Genomic DNA, 21,086 nt, shown 5'->3' on the forward strand with positions numbered 1-21,086 from the left:
AAAAAAAATTTAAAAATAAATAAAATTTAAAAAAAAAAGACAGTATGGTATTGGCACGGAAACAGACACATAGACCAATGGAATCATATAGAGAACTCAGAATTGGACCCAGAAATGTATGTCCAGCTAATCTTTTTTTTTTTTTTAATTTATTTCCAGGAGAGAGAGAGGGAGAGACAGCGTGAGCAGTGGAGGTCCAGAGAAAGAGGGAGTCACAGACTGAAACAGGCTCCAGGCTCTGAGCTGGCAGCCAGCACAGAGCCCGATGCGGGGCTCGAACCCACGAACCGCGAGATCATGACCCAAGCGAAAGTCAGACGCTCAACCGACCAAGCCACCCAGGCGCCCCCAGCTAATCTTTGATAAAGTGAGGAAGAGCATCCAATGGATAAAAAACAGCCTCTTTAACAGATGGTGCTGTGGAGAACTGGACAGCAACATGCAGAAGAATGAAACTAGATCACACCATACACAAAAATAAACTCAAAATGGATAAAGGACCTGAATGTGAGACAGGAAACCATCAAAACCGTAGAGGAGGAAGCAGGAAACAACCTCCTTGACCTCCACCGCAGCAATTTCTTACTTGACACAATCCCAAAGTCACAATCCCAAGAGCAAAAATGAACTACTGGGACTTCATCAAGATAAAAAACTTCTGCACGGAAAAGGAAACAACCTACAAAACTAATAGGCAACTGACAGAATGCGAAAAGATAGTTGCAAATGACACATCAGATAAAGGGCTAGTATCCAATATCTATAAGGAACTCATCAATCTCCACACCCGAAAAACAAAAACTCCAGTGAAGAAATGAGCAGAAGACATGAACAGACACTTCTCCAAAGAGGACATCCAGATGGCCAACAGACACAGGAAATGATGCTCAGCGTCCCTCATCATCAGGGAAATATAAATCAAAACCACCCTGAGATACCACCTCACGCTGGTCAAAGTGGCTAAAATGAACAAGTCAGGAGACTCTAGGTGCTAGCGAGGATGTGGAGAAACGGGCACCCTCCTACCCTGTTGGTGGGAATGTAAACTGGCACAGCCCCTCTGGAAAACAATGTGGAAGTTTCTCCAAAAATTAACACTAGAACTCCCCTATGACCCAGCAGTAGCACTGCTAGGAATTTACCCAAGGGATACAGGAAGCTGATGCATAGGGTCACATGTACTCTAATGTTCATAGCAGCACTCTCAACAATAGCCAAAACATGGAAAGAGCCTAAGTGTCCATCAACTGATGACTAGATCAAAAAGATGTGGTGTATCTATACAATGGAATACTACATGGCAATGAGAAAGAATGAAATCTCGCCATTTGTAGCAACGTGGATGGAACTCGAGGGTGTTATGCTAAACAAAATAAGTTCAGGCAGAGAAGGACAGATACCATATGTTTTCACTTATAAGTGGAACAGGAGAAACTTAACAGGTTCATGGAGGAGAAGGGGAGAAAATAGCTGGAAAGAGGGAAGGAGGCAAACAATGAGGGACTCTTGAATACTGAGAACAAACTGAGGGATGATTGTGGTGGGGGAAATGGGGAGGGGGTGATGGGCATGAGGAGGGCACTTGTTAGGAATAGCATTGGATGTTATATGGAAAGCAACTTGATAATACACTATTAAAAAAAAAAGAAGAAAACAGATACTCCAATAAATAAATGGGCAAAAAACTTTGCATAGACACTCCATTAAAAGATATATAAATGTCAAACAAGCACATGGAAAGGAGCTAAACACCTTTTCTCAAATATTCAAAATTATTAGGGCTATGTAAATTAAAACTACAAGATACCACTATAACCCTCTGAGAATATCCAACATTAAAATAGACTGACCTTAAGAAGACCTGGCAGTGTTGTTGAGTATGGAACTCCCACATATTGCTAAGTGGCAATGAAAAATGGTGCCGACACTTTGGAAAACAGTTTAGCAGTTTCTTAAAATGTCAGTCTTACAACTATTATATGACTCCTATAGAAAAAAAAAAACATGACTGATCAAAGACTAATACACAAATATTCATAGCAGCTTTATATTTACAATAGCCTCAAACTGGAAAATACCCAAATATCCGTGACCAGGTAAATGGATAGATCAAATTGTGGTATATCCATATAATGGAATATTAGTCAATCATAAAAGGAGGAACTATTCATACATGCAACAAATGGATAAATCTAGAAATAATTAGTTTGCAGGAATCAAGACACAAAAATACACATTGTATATTCCATTCACATAAAATTATAAGAGAAGGAAACTAATCCATTTTGGCAGAAGATGAGTAGTTACCTGGGAATGGGATAGGGTGGTGTGGAGAGAAAGAGGCTGGAGAGAGGTAGATGGGAGCATTACCAAGGAGCACAAAAAAGGTTTTTAAGATGATAGATATGTTCATTATATTGACTGTAGTATTGGATTCGCAGTTGCATACGTATACCCAAAGTTATTAAAGCATATGCTTTAAAGATGCAGTGTACTTTATGTCAACCATATCTCAATAAAGTATTTTACATATATTTATATATTCATAATTATCCAATGCAATTAAATAAATCAGGTGAAAGATTCCCATAATTGTGTTCTTGTAGCAGTAACAGATCCATCCTATGTCTTATCAAATTGGCCAATGCTACATTCAACCAAAATAGAAATAATCATTTCCAATGAATTGTAGCCACATATTTAGGGGAAGGTGATGTCCATTTACTTCTAAAGTACAGAAATAAAAAAGATTCTATTCTTGGAAACTAATCATAATGATATTTAAGAATAACTTGTTATTTTAGAAAATGTGGCTCAGTACACTATAAGAGGACAAACTCTAGGGTAATATATTTTTTTTAATTTTTAAAATATTTTTATTTATTTCGGAGAGAGAGAGAGTGAGCAGGGGAGGGTCAGAGAGAGAGGGAGACACAGAATGTGAAGCAGGCTCCAGGGTCTGAGCTAGCTGTCAGCACAAAGCCCGATGCGGGGCTCGAACCCACAAACAGTGAGATCATGACCTGAGCCCAAGTCAGACGCTTAACCGACTGAGCCACGCAGGCGACCCCCCCTCCCAAGTTTAAAAAAAAATTTAATGTATTTTTTAATGTTAAGTTCTAGTCACTGATATCATTAACACTTGGAAATTTTCTAGCTCTTAAAAAAACTTATATATACACATTATGTAATGGGGGGAAAAACCATGGGCAGTGTGTAGCTGTTGAAATAAAATTCTACCTGCTAAACCTCTTTCCCCATGATGAGATCAAAGCAGCTTCTCTACTTCTAGGCTAGTTTGTGAACCTCACAAGAGCTATTCCATCATATGCTTTTGTTCAGATCTATGCACTCACTTGAGCCAGGTGAAGAAGACACTTCCTTACTGCCCTCCATATGGTCTCCGCTGACGTTGTGGAGAGGAGGAGACATCCTCATCACTGGATGCCATAAAACTTACATTGTGCCATTCAGCTTCCTGACATCAGCACAGAGAAGGCAAGGTGCCTCAGCATCATGAATATGGGTGGAAACAAGCTCCCTGCGTGATCTCCACTGACACCATGAGGAGGGGTGCTCATTTCCCTCTTGAGATGAAAGTCATTGTTCCACATGCAGTCTTCTCTCATAATCCCCCAGAGAGTGACGATGGGTGCCTGATTACAATCAAGTGAGGGTGCAGAATCCACACTCTCAACTCAGCCTTTGTTGGCATGCTGGAGGTGGAGTTCTGCTTCATTCTGTTGTGTTAGAGCAGTCATGGTTTTAAAAAATGTCTTTCTTGCTAGGTTTCCCCGTTAGTGGTTCTTTGTCTAGAGAAAATATTTTCTTGGGACTCTTCTTGTCTTTTCCTGTTGGCATTTTTTGATCCCCTACTCATCCAGCACCTAGTCTGGGATATATGAGGAAAATACAACCAAGGGAATTCACTGTGTGTCATTACTTGGGTCCCAAAGTCCTGAGTCAGTCTGCCTTTTTCCTCTCCACCTTTCAGTCTTATATTTGTTGCACATATAATATCCAGAGATTTCAGTTGCACCTACCAGGAGCAACAGGGAGAAGTGTATCTACTTCTTCTAGTTCCCCAAATAAAGTCCTTTTCTTTTACTTTTAATACAAGTAAAACATTTTTATATTTGCATTCATTTCTTTCCTAGATAAAAAAAAAAAAAAAACCTTACTATTTACATCTTCATGTATGCTGACTTTTTCACTTAACGTTCTGGAGGTCCACAACCCTATGTGGAGATTTTCATCATTCTCCTTTATACTGTGTTTAGTGTACACTTTTGTGTGATTGTGTGATAGTTTATTCATCCATTACACAACTGATGAATATTTAGGTTGTTACCATTCTTTTGCTATTCAAATAGTGCCAGCACTAATAGCTATATTTATTATTGTATGTATATCTAAACTCATCAACTTAATCACATTTACAAAGACCCTTTTCCATAGAGGTAATATTTATAGGTTCCAGAGATTAGGACCCAGTATCTTTGGGGACCACTATTAGGCCTACTCCAGTGATTATACCATTTTGCACCCCTGTGAGCAGGGTGTGAAAGGACATGGTTTTCCACATTCTCACCGAGTGTATTGACAAACATTTGGATCTTTGCCAATCTAATAGTTAAGAAACCATATCTTAGTGTAGTTTTTAATTGCATCTCTCTTAAAGCAAGCTGGAGACTTTTCATACATTTAAAGACAACTTTTTTTTCTGTTAACTGGCTATATTTCTTACATGTCTTTGATATGGCTGTTGTTTTATCATGCCTGTATTGATAAGCATTTATATAGTAGGGATATCAATGCTTTGTTAGAGATGTCAGCTGCAAATGTTTATTCTAGTGTCTTTAATTTGCTGGCATGTTTTTGCCATGCAAAATTGTCATTGCTATTTTTGTGTTGTCAAATATATCAATATTTTTCCTTAATGCTCCTGGATATTGATTTATATTGAGGAAACTTTCCTCCACTTCCAGGTTATAGAATAATTCATCTATGTTTTCTTCTAATACTCATAGGGATTGTTTTTTCATTTCATTCAGAACCATTTGGAATCTATCCTGCTATTAAGAAAGAGAAATGGGCCCTTATTTACTTTTTTAACCATATGGTTATCTATCTTAATACTACTTAATCGTCCATTGTATCTCCACTGGTGTGAAATGCTTTTTTAGTCATATTCTAGTTTTTTTAATGCAATTGGGCCTATGTCACTATTTTCTATTGTTACATTAATTTTTCTGTCAATTCATGAGGCAATAAAATAAAAATGAAAAGGATCTTTTACCTCCACTCACAGAGCTTTCTTTAATCATTTTTTAATGTTTTATTTATTTTTGAGAGAGAGAGAGACAGCATGAGCAGGGGAGGGTCAGAGAGAGAGGGAGACACAGAATCTGAAGCAGGCTCCAGGCTCTGAGCTAGCTGTCAGCACAGAGCGCGATGTGGGGCTCGAACCCACGAACGGTGAGATCATGACCTCAGCTGAAGTCGGACACTTAACTGACTGAGTCACCCAGGCGCCCCACAGAGCTTTCTTTTTAACACAGGAAACTACACTTTCTATCCAAAGGTTCTCAGTACCACTGTACCTTGGAAATGTCCCCTTTCCACCCAGATTCCCAGAAGGCTCTGTCTGGTCCATTTGGACTACAGCCCCTCCCTCCCACCTTCCTGCTCAGAGAAGTTCAAGCTGCAGTTCATATTTTTGTCACAAGATGGCATCAGCGCACCATCAGCATTAAACTTCTCTATAAAGAAAGTTCAGCTAGGAGCAAAAAACAAAACAAAAACAAAAAAACACAATATCCTCATTTAAAATATAGCCTTTGAACCTACGTTCAGAATGATTCTAATTCTGTCTGAGAAAACTGATGGGTGTAAAAGATTCTAAAAACATACTCCGGAGCCTGCAAACGATGAAACTCTAGGTAGCAGTAGCGCGTCTTGGCAGTGGGCACCAAGTGAACTGGTAACTTGGGTCATGAAGGTGAATAAGAGGCTGAGGCGTTGGAGCACGGTATGGGCATCTGTGTACTGTGTCAAGGACAGGAGATGACAGGTAGGAGGTGGGGGAAGGTCTGAGCAGCCAGTAAAAGGATGAGATAATGGAAGGTGAACGCTCTTCTCTTTGGGAGGTGCCCTCTAAAGTGTGGTCATGTCAACGGTACACTGAGAAAGGAAGAAATACATCAATGAACTTGAAGTAGATTTGAGGTCAACTGTGGATGGAACTGCTTTAATATTCATATGAATTTTCCAAACAGAATTGGTGTCTAGTAAATGAACCATCTGATATTTCTTTCCGTTTGCTAAATGCATTCTTTTTTTTTAAGAAAAAGAAAAATGGAGATGGATGTCACCAGACAGCCAGATCCAGGATGTTAGCTCCAAGAGTCTCAAACCTGGGGGCTCAGCAAGGCGAAAAAAGGGATGGAAGTTTGTATCCTCTAATGGTTTCAGCCAGAGTTTAATGAAAATTTTTAACCGACTATAAGCCATTCAACTGTATCACCATCATTTTGGGGGCTGTCTAAACCTGAGATTAGAAACCCAACCTTGGTTTGAACTGAAGATAAAGCTGCACTTGTGAATGCAAGTATTTAGGGTGATACAGCTAGCAGAAACCTATAAACACACACAAGTATGGGTAGACACACTTTTAATTCCTTATTTTCCTATTCCAGTTTTCCAAGTAATTGAATAAAATGAATGCTTTACTAAGTAATGAATACAAGTGTACATTGTTTTTCTGAATCTGTTTATAAGTATATTCTGCTTTCAAATTTTCATCAAAATACTTTTTTCCTGACTACAATATTTCAAATACTATATGAAAGTACATTTACAAACTGAAATTGTCCTGCATCTCTCACCAGCTTGACTCCTACCTTGTGACATGAAGGGGTCTGTAGTCATATAATGTGTCTTCATCTCCAGATGTGTAGCTGAAGGGTACATGAAAATAGATATCTGCATACACACATGGTCTTTTCCAATATAGGGATTAGGACCCATGATCTCTGGGGACCACTATTAGGCCTGTTTCTCATCTTTTGGATATTATATTTTCCACTCAATATGAATCTAAAAATGTATACTTGCATCTTATTAATGCTTGTGGTTTGGATATATTGACATGTTTATTGTTCATTTATAATTGTACATGAAGTTTCTGTTTAAATTATGTGCCAGTTTTTGTTTGTTATTGTGTTTCACAAACTATGACTACTAATCCAGTAGATGAGGTGTAGTTTGCAAATGTTTTCTCCCTTGTCTTCACACACTTCTTAATGTATCCTCCACTTAGAATGTGTTTTACATTTCAATAATATTGTGACTTAAAAACTATGTAGTTCACAATTCTAAAAATTAAGTGGGTAACACACAGAGAACCCATAGAGACCATGTAAGGCAGCCCCTAAGGTTTAAGTCATACGGAGTCCAGAAAGATTCAAGACAAAAAGTGAAAAACCTTAAAATAATACCACTTGTTAGCTGTTCATACTAAGAAAATAAATTGTTTCCCTAATATATTTAAACTCCCTTAAAGTCTGTACCCTGATTTGAATAATGTATATCTTGAGTAGATGTTAAGATTAAAGGAGATTAAATACAAAGTGCATTTGCTTAAAGTAGCTCTGTACAAACTGTTTTCCTTCCCTCTAGATTACCTGTCTAATCTGTGCTTCTTCTCCAGCCTAATTTATCACTTCAAAGATTAGCCAACTGTAGCCCAATACCCAGGTCTCTCAACACAAAGGGCAAGATTCCATTTCCTCTGTTATCTTCATCACCCAGAGAGGTTGCTTAGTGAATACCTGCAGGGCCACAATAGCAGACAAGAATGACCCAAACAGTTCTCCAGACCTGGAAGCCCATTTTCTTCTTCTTCTTTTTTTTAACATTTTGTTTATTTATGAGAGAGAGAGAGAGAGAGACCACGTGAGAAGGGGAAGGTCAGAGAGAGAGGAAGACACAGAATCTGAAACAGGCTCCAGGCTCTGAGCTAGCAGTCAGCACAGAGCCTGACACGGGGATTGAACCCACGAACTGCGAGATCATGACCTGAGCCGAAGTCGGCCGCCCAACCGACTGAGCCACCCAGGCGCCCCTGGAAGCCCATCTTCTAAAAGGGATGCTGCTTTGTGTCCTCTAGGAAAAGCAAAGGATGGAACCTCATTCCTATCTTGCCACTTACCTATAGAGGTAACTTAGGCTCTGTCAGTTACCTGTGAAATGGGACTCACCACACCTTTGTCACGGCGCTGTCCCAACAAGTAAATAAGAAACCCTGCCTAGAGTATATGGCATGTGTAACTTCAATGGCCTTTTAAATATAATCAACAGTAGGGTTGAGGGTCTTACCAGTTGAGAAGACACACACTGGTTAAATGTGGGTCCTCAGAATCCACACAGAATCTGTTCAAATCTTGCTCTTGTGACTTCCTAGCTATGCTCTCACTTTGCCTCAGTTCCCTGAGGGATTATATTGATTGGCTTGAATTGATATTAGTAATGGGTTTATCATAAAAAAGTAGTTTATAAAACTATGAGTAGATGATGTCAATCCTAATCTTAAAAATGCATAATTATATCTACATAGTAGAATTTCATAAAATATACAAATGATCACAGTGCTTATCCATAGCAATAGATTTTTCAAGGGTATATAATGATTTTTTTCCTTTTGTGCATTATCCATTTGTAGCTACAATAAAAGTGTCTTGGCTTTGAAGGTGAAAAAATAATAAGAATGAATAAATATCCCTAGACTTCCCCATAGGGAAGTGGCTCAGCATCAGAACGGGGAAACATCCCTAAACCAAGGGAATTAAGTACTAGGTACTCTTAGAACTGATATTTGAATCTATATGACTGTGTCAGGGACACTATAGATGTCTAGGAGAAGTGCAAGCATGTTGCTCAAATAAACCTTACATTCTCAGGGAACTTCAACACCGTACTTACAGCAATGGACAGATCATCTAAACAGAAGATCAACAAGGAAACAATGGCTTTGAAATATACACTGGACCAGATGGACTTAATAGATATATTCAGAACATTTCACCCTAAAACAGCAAAATACACATTCTTCTCAAGTGCACATGGAATATTCTCCAGAATAGATCATATATTGGGATAAAAATCAGCCCTCAACAAGTACAGAAAGATTGAGATCATACCATGCATATTTTCAGACCAAAATGCTATGAAACTCAAAATCAACCACAAGAAAAAACTTAGAAAGACAACAAATACATGGAGACTTTGGCTTCTTTCCACTAAAGAAGGAATGGGCTACCAAGGAGTTAAAGAGGAAATTAAAAAGTACATGGAAGCCAATGAAAATAACACGACAGCCCCAAGCCTCTGGGATGCAGCAAAGGCAGTCATAAAAAGGAAGTATATAGCAATCCAGATTTTCCTAAAGAAGGAAGAAAGGTCTCAGATACACAACCTAACCTTGCACCTGAAAGAGCTGGAAAAAGAACAGCAAATAAAACCCCAAAACAGCATAAGATGGGAAATAATAAGGATTAGAACAGAAATTAATGCTATCAAAATTAAAAACAACAACAACAACAACAGTAGAACAGGTTGATGAAACCAAGAGCTGGTTCTTTGAAAGAATTAACAAAATTGATAAACCCCTAGCCACACTGATGAAAAAGAAAAAAGAAAGGACCCAAAGAAATAAAATTAAGAATGAAAGCAGAGCAGCGCCTGGGTGGCTCAGTCGCTTAAGCGTCCCAATTCAACTCAGGTCATAATCTCATGGTTCGTGAGTTCAAGCCCCGCATCGGGCTCTGTACTGACAGCTAGCTCAGAGCCTGGAGCCTGTTTCAGATTCTGTTTCTCTTTCTTTCTCTGACCCTCCCCTGCTCACACTGTCTCTCTCTCTCAGAAATAAATTTAAAAAAACGTTTAAAATTTTTAAACAAAGAACGAAAGTGGAGAGATCACAACCAACACTGCATAAATACAAACAATAATAAAAGAATATTATGAACAATTATACGCCAATAAATTGGGCAATCTGGAAGAAATAGACAAATTCCTAGAAACATATAAACTACCAAAACTGAAACAAGAAGAAATAGAAAATTTGAACAGACCCATAACTAGTAAAGAAATCAAACTAGTAATCAAAAATCTCCCAAAAAACAAGAGTCCAGGGCTGGATGCCTTTCCAGGGGAATTCTACCAAACATTTAAAGAAGAGTAAAAACCTATTATTTTGAAGCTGCTCCAAGCAATAGAAATGTTCCAAAATAAGACTCAAAATGAAGCCAGCATTACCTTAATTCCAAAACCAGACAAAGACCCCACTAAAAAGGAGAAATACAGACCAAATTCTCTGATGAACATGGATGCAAAATTCCTCAACAAGATACTAGCCAACCTGATCCAACAATACACTGAAAAATTATTCACCATGACTTAGTGGGATTTATACCTGGGATGCAGGGCTGGTTCAATATTCCCAAAATAACCAATGTGATACATCCCATCGATAAAAGAAAGGACAAGAACCACACAATCCTCTCAATAGATGTAGAGAAAGCATTTGACACAATACATCATCTTTTCTTGATAAAAACCCTCAAGAAAGTAGGGATAGAAGGATCATACCTCAAGAACATAATAGCCATATATGAAAAACCCACAGCTAATATCATCATTAATAGGGAAAGACTGAGAGCTTTTCTCCTAAGGTCAGGAACATGACAGAGATGTCCACTCTCTTCAATGTTATTCAGCATAATATTGGAAGTCCTAACCTCAACAATGAGACAACACAAAGGAATAAAAGGCATCCAAATTGGCAAGAAGGAAGTCAAAATTTCAGACCTTACAGATGACATGATACTCTATATGGAAAACCCAAAAGATTCCACCAAAAAACTAGAACTGATCCATGAATTCAGCAAAGTTGCAAGATACAAAATCAATGCACAGAAATTGGTTGCATTTCTATACACCAATAAGGAAACAATAGAAAAAGAAATCAAGAAATTGATCCCAATTACAATTTCACCAAAAATAATAAAATGCCTAGGAATAAACCTAACCAAAGAGGTGAAAAACCTATACATTGAAAACTATAGAAAGCTTATAAAAGAAATTGACAAATACACAAAGAAATGGAAAAACATTCCATTTTCATGGATTCGAAGAGTAAATATTGTTAAAATGTTAATACTACCCAAAACAATCTACATATCCAATGCAATCCCTTTTAAAATAACACCATCATTCTTCACAGAGCTAGAACAAGCAATCCTAAAATTTGTGTGGAACCAGAAAAGACCCCAAATAACCAAAGCAATCCTGCAAAAGATTACCAAAGCTGGAGGCATCACAATCTTGGACTTCAAGATGTATTCCAATGCTGTAATCATCAAGACAGTATGATACTGGGACAAAAACAGACACTCAGATAAATGGAACAGAAGAGAGAACCCAGAAATGAGCCCACAAATGTATGTACACCTAATCTTTGACAAAGTAGGAAAGAATATCCACTGGGAAAAAAAGACAGTCTCTTCAGCAAATGGTGTTGGGAAAACTGGAGAGTGACATGTAGAAAAATGAACCTGGACCACTTTCTTACACCATACACAAAAATAAACTCAAAATCAGTGAAAGACGTAAATGTAAGACAGGGAGCCATCAAAATCCTAGAGGATAAAGCAGGCAAAAACCTCTGTGACCTCAGCTGCAGCAACTTCTTACTCAACACATCTTGGAGGCAAGGGAAACAAAAGCAAAAATGAACTATTGGGACCTCATCAAAATAAAATTGCGAAAAATATTTAGAACCCACATCACAAATAGTTATATTCAAAATAGGGGCGCCTGGGTGGCTTAGTCGGTTAAGCGTCCGACTTTCGCTTAGGTCATGATTTCGCGGTTCGTGGGTTCGAGCCCCGCGTCAGGCTCTGTGCTGACTGCCAGCTCAGAGCTTGGAGCCTGTTTCAGTCTGTGACTCCCTCTCTCTCTGACCCTCCCCTGCTCACGCTGTCTCTCTCTCTCCTAGAAATAAATAAAACATTAAAAAAATTTTTTAAAAAATAGAGAGGTCATGAAAAAATGAAGGCAAAAATACAACACACACACACACACACACACACACACACACACACACACAACACCAGGAAAGAAAAAAGGAGCAATACATATAAACAAATATTACACAAAAAAAGTCCCTACACATCTAAAACTGCTCAATCTAGTTCATGATAAGACATTGAAAGGGGGGAAAAACTACCTCTTCTCACCAATTAGTCTGCGAGGAAATCAGCATTCCCATACATCACTGAAGGTAATATAAAATGCTACAAACCCTATGGATGGGATTTGATGCTGTCTAGTAAAATTACATATGTATTTGCTCTTAGAACCAATAATCTCTCTTTTAAGAATCTATCCTAAAGAAATAATACAAAAAATGAAAAGACATAGGTACAAGGTTGTTCCTTAAAGAAAAATTAATAACATCATAAAGCTAGAAACAAGACAGTTGTCCACCAATAGTAGGTTGGATGAATAAGCTACAGCACATCTACATCCTGGCATACTATGCAGCTAGAAAAGCAATGAGAAAAGGAAAAAGAAAAAAAAAAGAAAAGCAATGAGGACTCCCTCTCTGTACTGTTATGGATATATTGTTTGGTGAAAAAAGCAAGGTGCAGAAAAATTTTTAGAGCTGTTTGTGTCCAATAGAGTAGTCATAGCCAGATAGGACTATTTAAATTTAAATTAGTAATATTAAGTGTAATTAAATAGTGCATTCCTTACTTGCAATAACCACATTTTAGATGCTGTACACCCACATGTAGCTAGCAGCTACCAAGTTGGATAGCACAGATATAGAATATTTTCACTTCTGCAGAAATTTTTATTGCACAACACTGGTGTAGAATATACCACCATTTACAAATGAACAGGGGAGAAAACCAATTTATGTATACTGTAAATTATATCTTTTAAAATTGGAGGTTTAAAACCCAACTGATAAAAATGATTACCTATAAGGTGACAGAATAACCTGTAAGCCCAGGATGGAAGGAGATGATGTATATTACCATAAAAATATAATACATATTTACAGGCTCCATGTAGTAAAAAGGAAAATCAATGGTGATCAACCCAGTAGCAATGATCATCTCTAGTTCCCAAACTGAATCCTCTAAAATATTTTCCCCTAAAAGAATCAGGTTTCCTTGAAGAAATAACTGATTCCAGATGACCCTGGGCCAAACAGCTCATATCAGAAAGCATATCATAGACACAAAAGCCAACCCAAAGAGGCTCCCACAAGCCTAAGATAGAACAACTGAACATCAAAAACATTAATGGCTAAAGATTACAACCTCAAGTATATAAACATCTAGAGCTCATGATGACATTCTTAGAAAAGTAAACAACACACAAAACAAACTCACTGTTCACCTTTTGTAGATCCAAGAAAAACAACCCATTATTTTAAAAAGTGGACATAGTGGGAATCTGGCTGGCTCAGCCAGTTAAGTGTCTGACTTTTGGTTTTGGCTCAGTTCATGATCTCATGGTTCGTGAGAATGAGCACTGCATTGAGCTCTGTGCTGACAACACAGAACCTGCTTGGGATTCTCTCTATCTCCCTCTCTCTCTGCCCCTCCCCTGCTCACTCATTCTCCTCTCTCCTCTTTCTCTGTCTCTGTCTCTGTCTCTCCCTGTCTCTCAAAATCAATAAATAAACATTTTAAAAAGTTAAAAAAAAAAGTGGACACAGTGCAAAAGAAGTAAGCATTCATCCTTCCCTTCCTTGTGGACCATTTAACACAGTGTAACCATGTAGTTGATGAAAGGAGGTTTGTTCCATAGTATCCTAACTGATAAAGGCAGAAGAAATTATAGAATTAAAACATCATTAAATTAATTCAAATCTAAGCAATTATCTTTAAGCTACAAAAGACCTGAGTTTAAAGGTGGATTGAAAATTTAATAAAGCATGGATCAGCCTGACAACACTTGACAGCACATGGAATAGAGAGGAAAATGAGAGGAAGGGAAAACATATAAAACATAGGGGGAAGGGGTGAGCATGTGCTTGCCTGTTCCCATTCAGGTCACTGGAAGCTATGCAGTGATGCTGTGCCTCTTCCCCAGCTCCATTCCATAGCCCCCTCCCTGCACACAGCAGTGACACTGTGTGTCATGGAAATGTGGGTTCATTCCTGCTTTCTGTTCCATGTCCAAGTATTCTCTCTGTAGTCATGCTATGATGTTCTGTCAGGGCATCATGTTGACAGAATGAAGGAGGAAAAATTAGAATAAGGAACTAATATTTTGGGGTCCTACTACATGCCCCATGCTATAGGTTGTTATTTGCAAGATATTTTCAGATTTTTTTTAAATCCTTAAAGCAAGGATCTGAGGTGGGCATTATTACTCCCTTTCTACAGATTGGGAGATACTCAGGCTCATAGAACAAAGTCCGTGTTCAAAGAATTCTATGGAGACAACAAAAACAACAACAGAAGCTAACTTGAAGGGGCAAAAACTGGTCAATTCTGTGACCATGTGACCAACAAAATAATTATAATGTTAGATGGTAACCCTTTCAGCAAAATAAGAATCTATAAGGCATAGTAGTTAAATAAATGGATGAAAATAAATAAATTATAGAGGACAATGGGAAGCTCTACCCAACATTTGAATGTCAATTAATAAATCTAGAAGTAATGACAGAATTATAAAAGCAACACTTAACAACTATCATAGTAATGGGTGATTCAGATAAGAATCATAAATGCATTTTCAGGCTGTACCAAGTCCCACAGCAGTCACAGAGCCACCATGGTAACCATGCTGGCCAAGGAAAGCTCAGAAAAAAAACATACAGCAACCATCCTGACTTGTCTCCTAATGTGCTAGCAACTGAGGAGAACTGAGATCACCACACATACTCCTCACAATACATATCCCTCACAGCTTCAACAATACACCCACACATACATACACACACACACAGAGTTATACACAATCTTTCCCTCTTTTTCTTACAACCCAAGAAACCAGGAATTCATCAAGGTGGATTTATTTGGGAATTAAGAAGGAAAATTCCACAATTCTATTTTAACCACACATATAAGGTTGAACGCTACTAATCTATTTCATTTTAGTGACTGATTTTTCTGGAGGTGACCTATAGAATTTTCTCTGAAACATTTTTCCCCTAGTTTAAGTACTTTGCCAATAATATCTAAAAGCTAATATGGAAATCTAGGCAAATGAATATTGTGATGATAAATTTTATGTGTCAACTTGGAAGGGCCACAATGTCCAAATATTTGATCAAACATTCTGGATATTTCTGTGAGACTACTTTTAAGGAGATATACATTTAAATGGGTAGTCTTTGAATAAAGCAGACTGCTATAAGGTGGGTGGGCATCATCTAATCACTTGAAGGCCTGAACAGCATAAAAGGCTGACCTCCCCTGAGCCAGAAGGAATTCTGCCAGGAGATTGCCTTTGGAATTCATCCACAACACCAGCACCATGTGGTTCTCTAGCAGACAGCGTTCAAACTCCAATTGTAACTCACTCCTGAGTCTCCAGCCTGCCAGCTGTCCCTATCAGATTTTGGACCTGCCAAGCTTCCACAATGTCATTAGTCAGTTACTTAAAATAAATCTCTATATATAGACATGCTATTGGTTCTGTTCCTCTGGAGAAATCTGACTAATACAGGTGTTAAGCATCAAGTATCTTTTCTGACTTAAAGTAACTTGTGCTTTCAACTGAAAAGATTCCTGGCAATAATTGGCTACTGACAGTGCAGTGAAAATGTAATACCTGGAAAATGAAAAAAAATACTACCCTTGAGGCAACCTACTGAATTGAAGAATATATTTGTGAATAGTATATCTGATAAGGGGTTAACATCCAAAATATATAAAGAACTTATAGAACTCAATAGCAAAAACAAAAGCTAAAACAGCTAAATAATTTGATTTACAAATGAACAGAGGACCTAAAAAGACATTTTTCCAAAAAAAAAACCATAGAGATGGCCAACAGACACATGATAAGATACTTAACATCATTAATCATCGGGAAAATGCAAATCAAAACCACATCGCAACATCATCTCACATGCATCAGAATGCCTAGTATTAAAAAGACAACTGTGGAAAACAGTATGGAGGTTCCTCAAAAAATTAAAAATAGAACTGCCAGAAAATCTAGTAATTCCACTAATGGGTACTTATATCCCCAAAAATAAAATACTAGTTTTAAGAGATATATGTATACCTATGTTTACTTCAGCATCATTTACAGTAGCCAAGATATGAAAGCAACCTAAGTGCCCATTGATAGGTGAATGGATAAAGAAGATGGGTACACACACACACACACACACACACACAAACACACACATACAAAGTAATATTACTCAACCATAAAAAAGAATGAGATCTTGCTATTTGTCACAACATGGATGGACCTACAGAGTATTAAGCTAAGTGAAATAAGTCAAAGAAAGACAAATACCATATGATTTCACTTATATGTGGAATATAAAAAATAAAACAAATGAACAAACAAAAAAAGAAGAAATAGATCCATAAATACAGAGAAAAAACTGGTGGTTGTCAGAGGGGAGAGGGATGAAGGGATAGGCAAAATTGGGTAAAAACATTCTGCCACTTACAACAGCATCAGAAAGTATGAACTACACAGAGGTAATCTACGTAGGACGTCTATCTCCACTGATGTGCAAAGACGATACTCTGAACAGTGCAAAACACTGCTGAGACAAATTAAACAAGGCCTAAATAAAGGAGGGACATATCAACTTCAGGGGTCAGAAGACTCAGTATCATGAGGTACCTTGGGTGGCTCAGTCAGTTAAGCGTCTGACTCTTGATTTCAGCTCAGGTCATTTGTGAGATCAAGCCCCACTTCAGGCTCTGCATTGACAACATGGAGCCTGCTTGGGAATCTCTCTCTCTCTCTGCTCCTCTCCCTTTGTCAAAATAAATAAATAAAATTTTTAAAAAACCTCAATACCATTAAGATGTCTATTCTCCCTACAGTGATCTATAGATGCAATGCAATTCCAAAAAATCCTAGCATACATCTTTTAGATGAAATTAATAGGCTTTTTCTTTTTTTTCTTTTTCTTTTTTTTACAAATAGTTTATTGTCAAATTAGTTTCCACATAACACTCAGTGCTCATTCTCACAAGTGTCCTCCTCCGTGCCCATCCCCCCTCCCCCCCACATCCATCAGTCCTCAGTTTTTGTCAGCATTCAAGAGTCTCTCATGGTTTGCCTCTCTCCCTTTCCCCCACCATTTCCCCCTTCTCCCCCTTTTTCCTCCGTCAAGTTCCTCCTAATCCTCCTATACGTGCAAACATATGATATTTGTCCTTCTCTGCCTGATTTATTTCGCTCAGCATAACACCCTCAAGGTCCATCCATGTTGCTACACATGGCCAGATTTCATTGTTTCTCATTGCCATGTAGTATTCCATGGTATAGATAAACCACATCTTCTTGATCCATTCATCTGTTGATGGACACTTAGGCTCTTTCCATGTTTTAGCTATTGTGGAGAGTGCTGCTATGAACATTGGGGTACATGTGCTCCTATGCCTCAGCATTTCTGTATCCCTTGGGTAAATTCCTAGCAGTGCTATTGCTGGGTCATAGGGGAGTTCTACTGTTAGTTTCCTGAGGGACCTCCACACTGTTTCCCAGAGGGGCTGCACCAGTTTACATTCCCACCAACAGTGTAGGAGGGTGCCCGTTTCTCCACATCCGCGTCAGCATCTAGAGTTCTCTGATTTGCTCATTTTAGCCACTCTGACTGGCGTGAGGTGGTATCTCAGTGTGGTTTTGATTTGTATTTCCCTGATGAGGAGGGATGCTGAGCATCGTTTCATGTGTCTGTTGGCCATCTGGATGTCCTCTTTGGAGAAGTGTCTGTTCATATGTTCTTCCCATTTCTTCACTGGGTTGTTTGTTTTTCGGGCATGTAGTTTGGTGAGTTCCTTATAGATTCTGGATATTAACCCTTTATCTGATATGTCATTTGCAACTATCTTTTCCCATTCCGTTGGTTGCCTTTAATAGGCTTTTTCTAAAAGTCATGTGGAAATGCAAAGGGCCTACACCATGAAAATAACTTTTAAAAGGAAGAATAAAGTTGGAAAATAAACACTACCTTATTTCAATACTCATTATGAATCTACAGTAATTAATACAGAGTGATATTGGGACAAAGGTAGAAATGTATATCAAAAGAACAAAAGGAAGAGTCCACAAATACCCACACAAATATAGAAAAATGGTTTTTGAAAAACCTACAAAGGCAATTCAGTGAAGAAAAGATAGGCTTTTCAACAAATGCTTCTGGGACAAGTGTGTATCCATATGCACAAACATAAACTGTGATCCATATATTGTACCATATGCAAAAGTCAACTCAAAATGAATCACTAACAAAAGTATAAGAGCTAAAACTATAAAACTTATAGAATAAAACACAAGAAAAATTCTTGTGGCCTTAGGTTAGGTGAAAATTTCCTACATATGACATCAAAAGCAATATCAAAACCAAAAATGAACAAATTAAAAGCTGGATGTCCTCAAAATTAAAAACGTCTGTTCTTTCAAAGACACCGCTGAATGAATTAAAAGGCAAACCTCTGACTGCAAGAAAATATTTGCAAATCTTATGTCTGATAAAGGACTTGTATCCAGGGTAAAAATACCTTACAAAGTCAATATGAAGAAAACCAACACCATATAAGTAGGCAAAAGATTTGAAAAGACGCTCCACCAAAGAAGGAATACAAATGTCAAGTAAGCAAATGAAAAGATGTTGAACAGGGACGCCTGGGTGGCTTAGTCGGTTAAGCGTCCGACTTTCGCTTAGGTCATGATCTCGCGGTTCATGGGTTCGAGCCCTGCGTCGGGCTCTGTGCTGACAGCCAGCTCAGAGCCTGGAGCCTGTTTCAGTCTGTGACTCCCTCTCTCTCTGACCCTCCCCTGCTCACGCTGTCTCTCTCTCTCTCTCCTAGAAATAAATAAAACTTTAAAAAAATTTTTTTAAAAAGAAAAGATGTTGAACATCATTAATCATTAGGAAAATGTAATCCCACTGTACCCCTCTGAGAATGGCTAAAATAAAAACACTGACCATACCAAGTCCTGACAGGGTTGTGGAGGATGGAACTTTCATACACTACTGGTGACAATGAAACATTGTGCAACCATGTTGGAAAACAGTTTAGCACTGTCTTACAAAGTTAATTTTACAAATCCTATTAACAAATACACTTCAGTATTATAGAGAGAAAGCATATGTCCAAGCAAAGACATACCTAAACGTTCATAGCAGCTTTATTTATAAGATTGAAAGCAACCCAAATACCCATTACCAAGTGAACAGAAAGAACAAATTGTGGTATATCTGTAAAATGGAATATTAGGCAATAAAAAGAGGGAAATATTAATACATGTAACAAATGGATAAATCTACAAATAATTAGGCTGAAGGAAAGAAGATTGGCAAAAGAGAATATACATTGTATGATTCCATTCACATAAAATTATAGGAAATAATCCTAATCCATTGTGACAGAATATCAGTGATTACCTGAGAATTGGGTAGAGTGACAAGGAGAGAAAGACTGGAGGGAGGTAAATGGGGGCACTACAAAGGGATTTGAAGAGGGTTTTTGAGGTGGATATATTCATTATCTTGACTGAAGTATTGGATTCACAAGTGCATACATATCAAAACCTATTAAAGCAAATACTTTAAATGTGCATAGTATATTGATTTCAACCATACCTGAATAAGTATTTGTATTCGTATATTCATAATTCTGTGATGAAATTAATTAGATAAAAGATTCCCACCATTATGTTCTTATAGTATTAACAGATCCACACTATGTCTTGTCAAATTGATCCATCATACATAGAACCAAAACAGAAATAATCATTTCCAATGAAATATATCCAAATATGTAGGGAAAGCTGATGTCCATGCCCTTCCAAAGTACAGAAAAAACTATTATATATCAGGAAAAGAGTCATAATGATATCTATGAATAACTGGTTATTTTAGGGAACATGGTGTGACTGAGTGTCATTATAATAAGGCAAACTCTAGGGTAAAAATGATTTTTAAAATATTAAGTTATAGGGGTGCCTGCCTGGCTCAGTCAGTGGAGCGTGACTTGATCTTGAGGCCATGAGTTAGAGCCCCATATTGGGTGTGGAACCTACTCAAAAAACAAAACAAAGTAAAATAATAAAATAAAATAGTACATTCTAGTCACTGACATTTTAAACTAATACTTGGAAATTTTCTGACTCTTTAAAAAATGTCATTATATAATGGAAAAATAAACTATGATCACCAGAGGAAAGTCTGTATTACAACATCAAATTGCTATGAGGATCTAACAACTGCACATTTCCACACCCATCTATGAGGTACATGAGAATTGCCTATTATTATTTATATGGTGAGAAATTTTTAAGTATATTTATTGCAAGTGCATATTAAAGACAAACTTCCTTCACCAACTAGACAAATTTTTTCAGCAAAAGACTTCTCTAAGATGATCCTCAAGGGCTGCTACAGAGCATGTAGACACTGAAGGAATAAAATTCCACTTACTAAACCTCTTCTCCCATTAGACCACTTTGTGAACCTCACAAGAGCATACTTTTTGTTTGGAACTATTAACTCACTGGGGCCAGGCATCAATTTCCACCAGGGGTGTGAAGTGCCAGTATCTCCTGAGGACTGCTGCCTTAAAACCTGGAGTAGAGGCTTCAGCAGCCAACAGGACACACATCCTCAGAACTTGCCTTCTTCAGGTACCTGATATGAGCTGGACCACTGGCATGAAGATCTGCACGGGGAGAAACATCCATTAATCACTATGATTTACTAGCATAACTAGTGGCAATGACACTGATACAACTGGGTCGTCATCCTAACACCCACATGTTTTTATGGACTTCTCACAAAGCCTTTTTCTCCTCCT

This window comes from Hyaena hyaena, unplaced genomic scaffold, assembly GCF_003009895.1.
Source record: "Hyaena hyaena isolate Hyena2069 unplaced genomic scaffold, ASM300989v1 scaffold_1450, whole genome shotgun sequence".
In the NCBI taxonomy this organism is placed as follows: domain Eukaryota; kingdom Metazoa; phylum Chordata; class Mammalia; order Carnivora; family Hyaenidae; genus Hyaena; species Hyaena hyaena.